This window comes from Pogona vitticeps, chromosome 3 (genome assembly GCF_051106095.1).
Source record: "Pogona vitticeps strain Pit_001003342236 chromosome 3, PviZW2.1, whole genome shotgun sequence".
NCBI lineage: Eukaryota > Metazoa > Chordata > Lepidosauria > Squamata > Agamidae > Pogona > Pogona vitticeps.
This window is the reverse complement of record NC_135785.1, coordinates 131,091,875-131,101,128: the sequence shown is the minus strand read 5'-3', so window position 1 is coordinate 131,101,128 and position 9,254 is coordinate 131,091,875. Positions and strand designations below refer to the sequence as shown.

Sequence of the window (9,254 nt, the reverse complement as noted above, 5' to 3'; positions counted from 1 at the left end):
CCCTCATAATCCTGGTCCTCTTGGTCTGAAATTTCCTCTCTCTGGGGTAAAATCTGACCCTGAGCAAGTTCCATAACTGCCTTCTTCCCTCTCTTGGAAGGCATGCCCAACTGTTTTTTAATTTGAACAAGTTGGCAGGTTGCTTTTTCACCAACTCCAATACACAAACCTCAGTTTAAAAAGGACCTCTTTTTTTCTGTGTTAGAGATTTAACCTATGTAGCTTTCTTTGGCAGCTTAAAATTGCTACGTAGTATCTTTGGACTTCAGCCTCACTGTTCGTTGTGTCTGTTACTTTGTATCTCTTGGTCCACAGACACCCAGATTTTCCAAACAATATTTTTCTTTCGTAAGCCTCAGTTATCTTCACCTCAGCTGTTCCTTTTAGACCTTGGCTTCCACTTTTAGGTCCCCTCAGTGCTCCCCCTCTCAGAGCTTTGGGATCTAAAGCTAGCCCTCTTGGTCCTCACCCTCTCAGCTTGAGGTAAACTTTTAACCACAGTATAGAAATCTCCTCAGAGTCCTTTTCCTGCCTTTGTCTTGCCACAATCAGGAGTCCCTATCAAGCTATTCACCTTAAGCCTTAGGGTTCCCTACTCCTTCAGTTGGCCTATTGACAACCAGGTCTCAGAGATTTTTCTCTTTACTTTAGGCTTTCTGGTATTCCTTCCCTTTGAATCCCAGACTCAGAAAATTTCTCTTTATTTTGGCTCACTGGATTTCCTTCGAATCCCAACCGCTGGCCACCACTTTTGTGATGCTCCCTAAGTTCCCCCGGTTTATTTCTCTACACAACCCAGGTTCACTTTAGGGAATGACACTTGTTTTCAACCCTTTCCGCCACCACCAGAGGATTTCTCCTCACTCTATCAAATATGATTCTTAAATCAGTGTTATTCAATCAAACAAAGTTTATTAAAGTGTTCATAAGTAAATCATATAAAGTAAATCATGGATGGACTTATTTCATTTAATCAATCAACTGTGCTTTAGTAACATTTATATTTGCTTATGCAGAATCATGTTAATACAAGTATTTATTCATTTCTTTTCTTATTCATTTCTTTCTCTGTCTCTCTATCACTCTTCAGTAACACAAGACTGGTCCTGACTGAAGCTCTGATCCCTGACTGAAGTCCACTCTAACTCCTAACTCATTTCTCTAACTCTCAACTCAGACTCTAACTGATCTTTAACTGTCATCCATTCACTTATATATCCCTAGTTCTGCCTTTTCTGTCCAGCTATTGGCTCTTGAATCAGGGTTCCATTGTGATGGACAGGAGTGGTCCCTGACCTGTCCGTCACACTCACATTGCTGGGTCTTCTTTAACACATCAAAACCCACATGTCCTAAATTCCTGTGTAAACTATATATGCACTTATAATGTGGCATAACATTACCTAACACATTAGTAGAACATTTCATATCTTATGTTACATCCAAAACATAGAGATTTTCCTTTAAATGCCCTGTAGCAACTGGGACATTTGCCTTTTCTATCTTGCAAACTCCTCCTCCAAACTGAACAGAAAAACCTTATCTGTTTAAGCATGCTACACTTATTATATTATGGCTAATCTTTGGCACATACAAAACATTTCTCAAAGTTTCTTTCAGGCTTTTTACATACACATTGCCTGCCCCACAAACTTCAATGTTTTTTCCATCTTCTGAACGTAGTTGTTTCTTAGCAGAATGAGTTAACTCTCTGAGCCATGTTTTCTGCCTACAAACATGCAGAGTGGCTCCAGAGTCAATCAGCCAAATATCAGGGTCATTAGCAGTAATTAATGACAGAGTTCATTTTACACTCTGAAGTCCTGTTTACCTTCCCACAATCCTTGGGATTATCTTCACTTCAATATAAACTGTTTTAAGCCAAATGTTTTTCACTGTCACAATGGAAACATTTCTTCTTCTATACAGCCACGACTTTCTTAGGTTTCCCTCTGTCGTCATCATCCTTGGAACTCCCCTGTCTGTGTAGATTTGGCAGAGACATGTCCTCAGGCTTATGTCTCCTCCTTTTCTCCTCCAATAGCCATCCTGATAGATATGCCACTGTCAGACTTGCTTCTGGTATACTTTTTAGACTCATCACGAGCATCTCCTCTCTCTCATCCAAACCACTCAATATGATGTAGCACTTATGGGCCTCTGGGAAATCCATCCCATGCTCCTGCAGCTGGAGAAATAACCCAGAAAATTCCTGGAGATAGTTACACTTTGCTCAGGGAGTAGTCTCTTTCTATACAGCTTATCTGCAAGCATCATCTTAGATGCAGCTATCTGTCTCATGTAGATGGCTTTTAAAGCTTCCCAGACCTCTTTGCTTGAAGTTTTCCTCTCACATAATTGAGCTGCGAATCATCCAGGCATAATATTATTGAAAACAATGCTCTCTCATCTTTAGCCATGTCTTCTTCATCTAATTGGGCTGGAGGATTACAAACAATCTGCCAAACACACACTCTCTTTATATACATTTCCATTTTAAAGGCCCATAACATATAATTATGGTCATTTAAATGCAACAAAGGAACATTACTGGCCTGATGGATCATGGCGAAGCCTCCTTGGATATGCTGTCCATTACTTTCACACTCTGACTCAGCTCTTCCCAATCTTGGCTTCTCCTCCACAGACATGCAGCATCAAAAATGCCTTTTTATTTTCCTTTGATGTCTCCTTGGGCCAAAAAATGACTCAGTGTCTCCCTGGGTCATCAATTTCTACTAGGCCACCACATCTCAGGATCTCCCTGGGCCCATAACCCTGTTGGTGTGGAGCCAACTCCAGAGGCTTTATATAGCTCTTGCTTCTCCAAAAGCTTGGAGTCAGATTGGATATGAAGCTTGTAAGAGCACTCTGTTTGGAAAAACAAACCTTGGAACTAAAGACAACAAGTTACCACAGAGCCTCTTATCTGGCTGCTTCAAATCCCCCCACTTCATCAGCAGAGTAAAGACGCAAGTGTGAGAAAATGCACGGAGAGAGTTCTGATACAACTTATAACATTATGTATTAGACTTGGCTATATATATATATATATATATATATACATGGCAACATATACATTGGCACAGACATCTCAGAGCAACATATTCAAGTAAAGCAAATGGCCACACCAGACTCAGAACTGAGTGGCAAGGCTCTGTTCTGACTCTTGGCAGAACAGCCAATCACTGCACACATGGCAGCTGATCATATTTAACAAGCATTACATAAGCTTGTCCCACCTGTGTGCTCTCAGTCATTCCTTGGCTTTGACGTTACATGCATGACTTTGCATTTTTACTTCAATATTAAATTTAACCCCTTGTTCACTTAAAGGAACAAATCCTGACAAGGGCCTCTTGGGAGATCTTTAAAAGCAGATGGAGTTGGGTTTCATCAGCAACTCGGTGGTACAAGACCACCAAATTTTGGGCAGCCTCTTTCAGGTTTTTCATGTATATATGAAATAGTATGGGGAATCATGGAACTCTTAAACACTCCACAGGTCAAGGTGTTGAACAAGATTTCCCTAGCACTACTACCATTTACAAAGTTACACCACACAACAGAAATCCCAGAAGCTGGCTCCTTTTTTCATCAGTTCTCACCAAAACACAAAGGAATTGTTTTTCAACAAGTGTATGAATATTAGTGAGCAGAAGAGGGTACCCAGTAGACCAGGGGTCTCAAACTCAATTTAACTGGGGGTTGCTAGAGGCAGAGTTTGGGTAAGTCTGGGCAGCATTAGGTTTTCCACAAGAAAAGCTTTGTTAAAGAATTCCAGTCTTCTCAAATCTCTTTATTTTAATTTTTCAACACAAAATAAGATAAAAAATAAACATATTACAAATTAATAAGAAAATCAATCAGTAGTAGTAGTAGTAGTAGTAGTAGTAGTAGTAGTAGTAGTAGTAGTAGTAGTAGTAATTCTCTAGTGAGTGACTATATGTGGTTTCTATATCTGCTATATTCAGATTCAAATGTCTGTATTAACAGTTCTTTAACCTTTAATCTTTTTCTAAACATGAATTGTCCTGAACATGAATGGAACATTTAAGAACATGAACTGTTCTTCATGGCTTCTCTTGCCTACTCCCTGCTGCTAGAGACCTGGCAGCGTTTCCTCTTGCATAGCTGAGCCACATTTGGCTTGGGGGAGGAAGCAGTTGAGCAGTACGGCTTGAAGATGATCATCAGTAAGTCTGGACCTGTACTTGGACTTATTGAAGTTCAAGGTCGGGAAGTGCTTTTCGCACAAGTATGTGCTCCCAAAAATGCACATGGTCCGCTTGAACATTCAGGAAAGGTCAGGGAAGCTGGAGGTCAATTCTCTCAAAAATTGCCTAATCTTGTCTGGTTTTCCTCTCACCTCCCTGAACTTCACTTTGAGTTAAGAGTTGCACTGCAGGTCAATGAGCTCCATTTGAAGCACAGGAGGGGCATCTTGCACATCAAAGGAGAAGGGGTCGGCAACAATTTAAAATGTGGCTTTGTGCATCTTGAAGTCTGCAAATCTGTGATCAAATTCCTCCTGTAGCTTCAAAATGACATCAACATACTTCTCACCACTGAATGGTTTGCCTGCATCCACAAGTGCCTTGCATGCTGGGAAATGGCAAAGGTTTGTCTGAGAGAGCTGGGCTTTCCAGAACACAAGTTTTGTGGAGAATGCTCTCACATTGTCATAGGCAGCACTGACAAGTTGCCCCTGGCCTTTTAACTTCTTGTTCAGTATATTAAGCTTATGCATGATATTGACAAGAAAAGCTAAGTCCATGAGCCATTTGAGATCACTTAGCACAGGAACAGCCACTCCATCCTTCTCCATGAAGGCTTTCACTTCTGCTCTCAACTCAAAAAATCTCTTCAATACATTTCCCCTGCTGAGCCAACATACCTCGGTGAAGTAGAGCACATCCCCATATTCTGACTCCATTTTCTCTAAAAAGTACGGAACCTTCAGTGCTTTAAGCCCCTGGATCTGATTTGGTTGATGCATTTCACAACAACAGACATCACATTGTAAAACTTTTGCTGCAAAGGGCCTGCTGATGGATAATGCAGTGCAGAGCAATGGCTTCCTCCACACCCTCCTCTTCCAGTTTTTTTTTAAACAAGTGCCACCGGTCCATTTTTCCTCCTTGTCATTGATGGCACTCCATCAGTTGTTATTCCAGCAAACCTCTTTCATGGCAAACTGGCATTCACAATGGCATCACACAGCTGGTGAAATATCTCCTGAGTGGTGGTCTGGCCATGCATTAGAATTACTGTGAGCAACTCCTCCATCACTTCAAAGTTGTCATCAACACCACAGGCATACATTGCGAGCTGGGCAGTGTCAGTGATGTCTGTGGTCTCATCAAGAGCGACTGAGTATACACCAAAACATTTGGCTTTCTCACACAGCTGGTCATAAATGTCACTTGACAGGTCAGAAATGAGCTCTGCAGAAAGGCTGATGTTGCTAAACTGACCTTTCTTTTCTGGACAAAGTATACTTGCAGCCTGTAATATGCACTTTTTGACAAATTCACCTTCTGTGAATGGCTTTCCTGCTTTAGCAATCATCTCACTAACTACATAGCTAGCTTTGACTGCTGCATTATTCTCTTTGGTTGCTTTCTTGAAGAAATCTTGTTGCCTCAGTAGACCTGTTTTAAGATTGGCAACCCAGTTGGCTCTCTCATCTCCCTGGTATTTTGCATACTCCTCAGCATGTCTAGTTGTGTAATGATGTTTCAAGTTGTATTCCTTGTGCACCACAACTTTTTCTGTGCAAATAAGACACATCAGGGTGCCGCTGTGTTCAACAAAAAAATATTTCATTTCCTACTTTTCCTGAAATTCTCTGTGCTCATCACCAACCTTTCCCTTCACTGCAGGCTTTGAAAAAGACATGTTTGGGGTTGTGTAATATATAAAATTCCACTTGGTGTCACTGTTGCATTGACGTTTCAATCAAATGTTTAGCTGATGCACAGCGAACATCTCAATGCATGGAGAACGTCATTTCCATTTCTTTTCTTGTAACCGCAACACAGCGGTCGGCAGTAAAAGCCTGGTAGCTGTCTCCTTTGTTTTTACGCTTGATGTTCATATCTTTCATGATGACATGAACACCATGGCATTTGTAGATGATAAAAAGTACCAGGACAGCGAGCACAAAAAGGGACTCATGGACTGTTATCTGCCGTGCTGTTGTTACAGGAAAAAGAAGCAGAAATGACACAATTGCTATTGTTGATGTCATTTGTTTTAACGACTTTTACATCATATAGAAATATATGCAATGTTCATTGTGTGAGGCAATGCAAATAGTGTGATGCAAATAAAAACAATGACCCACAAATAACGGTGTGACCCTATAATTGTTCTGGGTTACCGGGGACTGTTATTGCCAATGGACAGGTGTTATTATGTGACTACAGACTACATTAGGCTGCATTAAGTTCCTTACTTTTCTTTTATTCTGCCAATACACATCACTTCAATTTATTTTGTCAGAGAGAGAGAGAGAGAGAGAGAGAGAGACCTCATATTAACTCTCTAAGTGCCATTGATGTCTCTCTCTCTCTCTCTCTCTCTCTGTGTGTGTGTGTCTCTGTGTGTGTCTCTGTGTATGTGTCTCTCTGTGTGGGCCTGCTTTGCAGGGAGCAAGATGATTGCGAGCTGCAGTGCAATGACTCATGAAGGGGTTGGCGGTCTTGCACCAGTCTGGCGTTTGCAGTGTCCAGCAGTGGGATTCAGATGAGCTGATTCCTCAGTCTGAGTTGCTGCTGGGAATAGCTAACAAGGATGGTCTTTTGTGCCTCTTGTCCAACTGGATAGACAAGGAAGTCCTGGATGCAGCAGGGCCAACCCTCAAAGTAATCAGTGCATTGTCTGTGGGATATGACCATCTTGCTATTCCTGAAATTAAGAAAAGTGGGATCTGTGTGGGGTACACACCAGACATCCTGACCGATTCCACTGCTGAGCTCACTGTAGTTTTACTCCTGGCAACATCTCGCAGGCTGCCTGAAATGGTGGTGGAAGTGAAGAATGGAGGCTGGACAACCTGGAAGCCCCTTTGGATGTGTGGCTATGGACTTTCTGGCAGCACCGTCGGGATTATTGGGCTGGGAAGAATAGGCCAGGCTGTAGCACACCACCTGGAACCACTTGGAGTCGATAAATTTTTGTACACCCCAAACCTGAAGCAGCTGTGGAGTTGGGAGTGGAATTTGTACCACTTGCCCAGCTAGCAGAGGAGTCTGATTTTGTCATTGTGACATGTTCTCTCATGCCTGACACTCGGGGGATGTGCAATCAGGACTTCTTCTGTAGGATGAATAAAATTCCTGTGTTCATCAACACAAGCAGGGGTGCTGTGGTCAATCAAGATGACCTTTACGAAGCTTTAGTCAATGGCCATATTGCTGCTGATGGGCTAGATGTTACAACCCCAGAACCTCTACCTATGGACAATCCATTACTTTCCCTGAAGAACTGTGTAATTTTGCCACACATTGGAAGCACCACCTATGCAACAAGGAATAAGATGTCAGTGTTGGCTGCCAACAATCTTCTGTCTGGCTTGGAAGGAGAAAGCATGGCAAGTGAAGTCAGGCTGTGAGAAGCAACACCAGTCAGTGTGAACTGCCTTAACATTTCTGGAATATTTTTGCCCCAGTAGCTACTAAATGATGCAACTAATTTTTCAAACAAACTAACTTTAATGTCACACACACACACACACACACACACACACATATAAAACATCACTACATTTTTTGAAATGTAGTGAATGCAGCATGCTGGGATGAATGTCTGCATGTGCCTAATAGAAATGAGGCAGCCAGCCAGGCATGGAAGAAAACACTCCATGGCAACGCTGCTATAACTTTCTCTCATTCAGAAATGTATCTCTGCTTGCATCAAGCCCGGCTGATGTCCTGCTCCCAAGAGCCATATACCCCACCATGATTGGTAGGTTTGTTTAGCTCCGCACACAACACTGTAAAGTGCCATACATATCAAACTCGTGGGCCACACTAACATTAAACTTTCATATTAAGGTGGGGGCCACAAACTATCATCCCGAGGGCCACAATCAGCCCACGGGCCACACATTTGAGACCTCTGCTGTAGACAATATTGGCTGCTGCCCGTGCTGTTGTCAATATTCAGGCTGGTGTTTGCTATGTAAAGCTTGGCATCCTTTTTCCTGCTGGCAACATGGGCACAATACTGTGCAGCAATACTGAGGCATTTCCTTGATTTTTGAATCCTGGGCACAGAAGCACAATATCCCACGTTCATAAACCAGAAGGTTTTTTTTTTTTGAAGAATTCAATTAAATTTTGCCTACATGTCTTGACCTGCACAAGTTTCCTTAGAAACAAGTCCTGTTACGCTTATTGTGAATTACTTCTAAGTAACATTATATAGAATTGTAGCCTTAGAAATATATTTGTTTAGTATTCTAGTCCTTAAAGTATGGTGGAGAACCATCTAGAGCAGGGGGCTTCAAACTTTTCAGTACTTTTCATTATATATTTTACACATTTTTGAGGCCCAAAGGAGGGAAGGGCAACCCAAACAATCTCGCACCCCTGCTGTCTTTGCAAAGGTAGCAGGGGTGGGGAATCATTCGGGTCCCCCTCCCCTCCTTTTCTTATGCCCAGGCCAGATAAAAAGGCATGGCCTATGGGCCGTAGTTTGGAGATCCCTGATCTAGAGCAACAGAACATTCTCCCAGACTGCTCAATTTGTAAAGATTAGCATTTTTGAAATACATGAATATTTGGATAGCAGAAATCAATGTTTTCAGTTTCCTTTGCCAGTCACTTAATTGCACATTGTATGTTTGTACCAGCTGTGGTTATTATACCTTCTCATTAAGACTTCTGGATTATGAACATCTGCTACAACTGATAATTCCTTCCTTGCCATATGTATTTTATGATTTTCAAGCTGCTGCTTGAAAATAGCAGTTCCATCTGTGGCAAATCACTGTGAATATTGGGTCTCAGAGGTTTTAGATTCATATAAATAGGGGAAGATGTTTGGGAGAATCGAGGGGTTGGTTTCTGAGTTTGATTCTGCTACTGATCACAAATTACTCGGCTAAGCATGAGCTTAGGAGTGCTTTGTGCTTCCATTTTCTTAGCACATGTTTACCTGGGCTATAACTAGAGTAGAACAATTGGAGCTCTGCCCCAGGGCACCAGAATTTAGAGGATGCTAAAATCTAGTGTTTAATCTATTAG

At 41.9% G+C, this 9,254-nt stretch overlaps 1 pseudogene across 1 annotated transcript; it reads left to right on the top strand.

Moving 5' to 3' along the window:
* Positions 1 to 6,689: 6,689 nt before the first annotated feature.
* On the top strand, positions 6,690 to 8,960 carry LOC110088906 (glyoxylate reductase/hydroxypyruvate reductase pseudogene; annotated as a pseudogene). The gene has a single exon (XR_013543467.1). The product of XR_013543467.1 is annotated as a glyoxylate reductase/hydroxypyruvate reductase pseudogene (transcript).
* Positions 8,961 to 9,254: the final 294 nt, after the last annotated feature.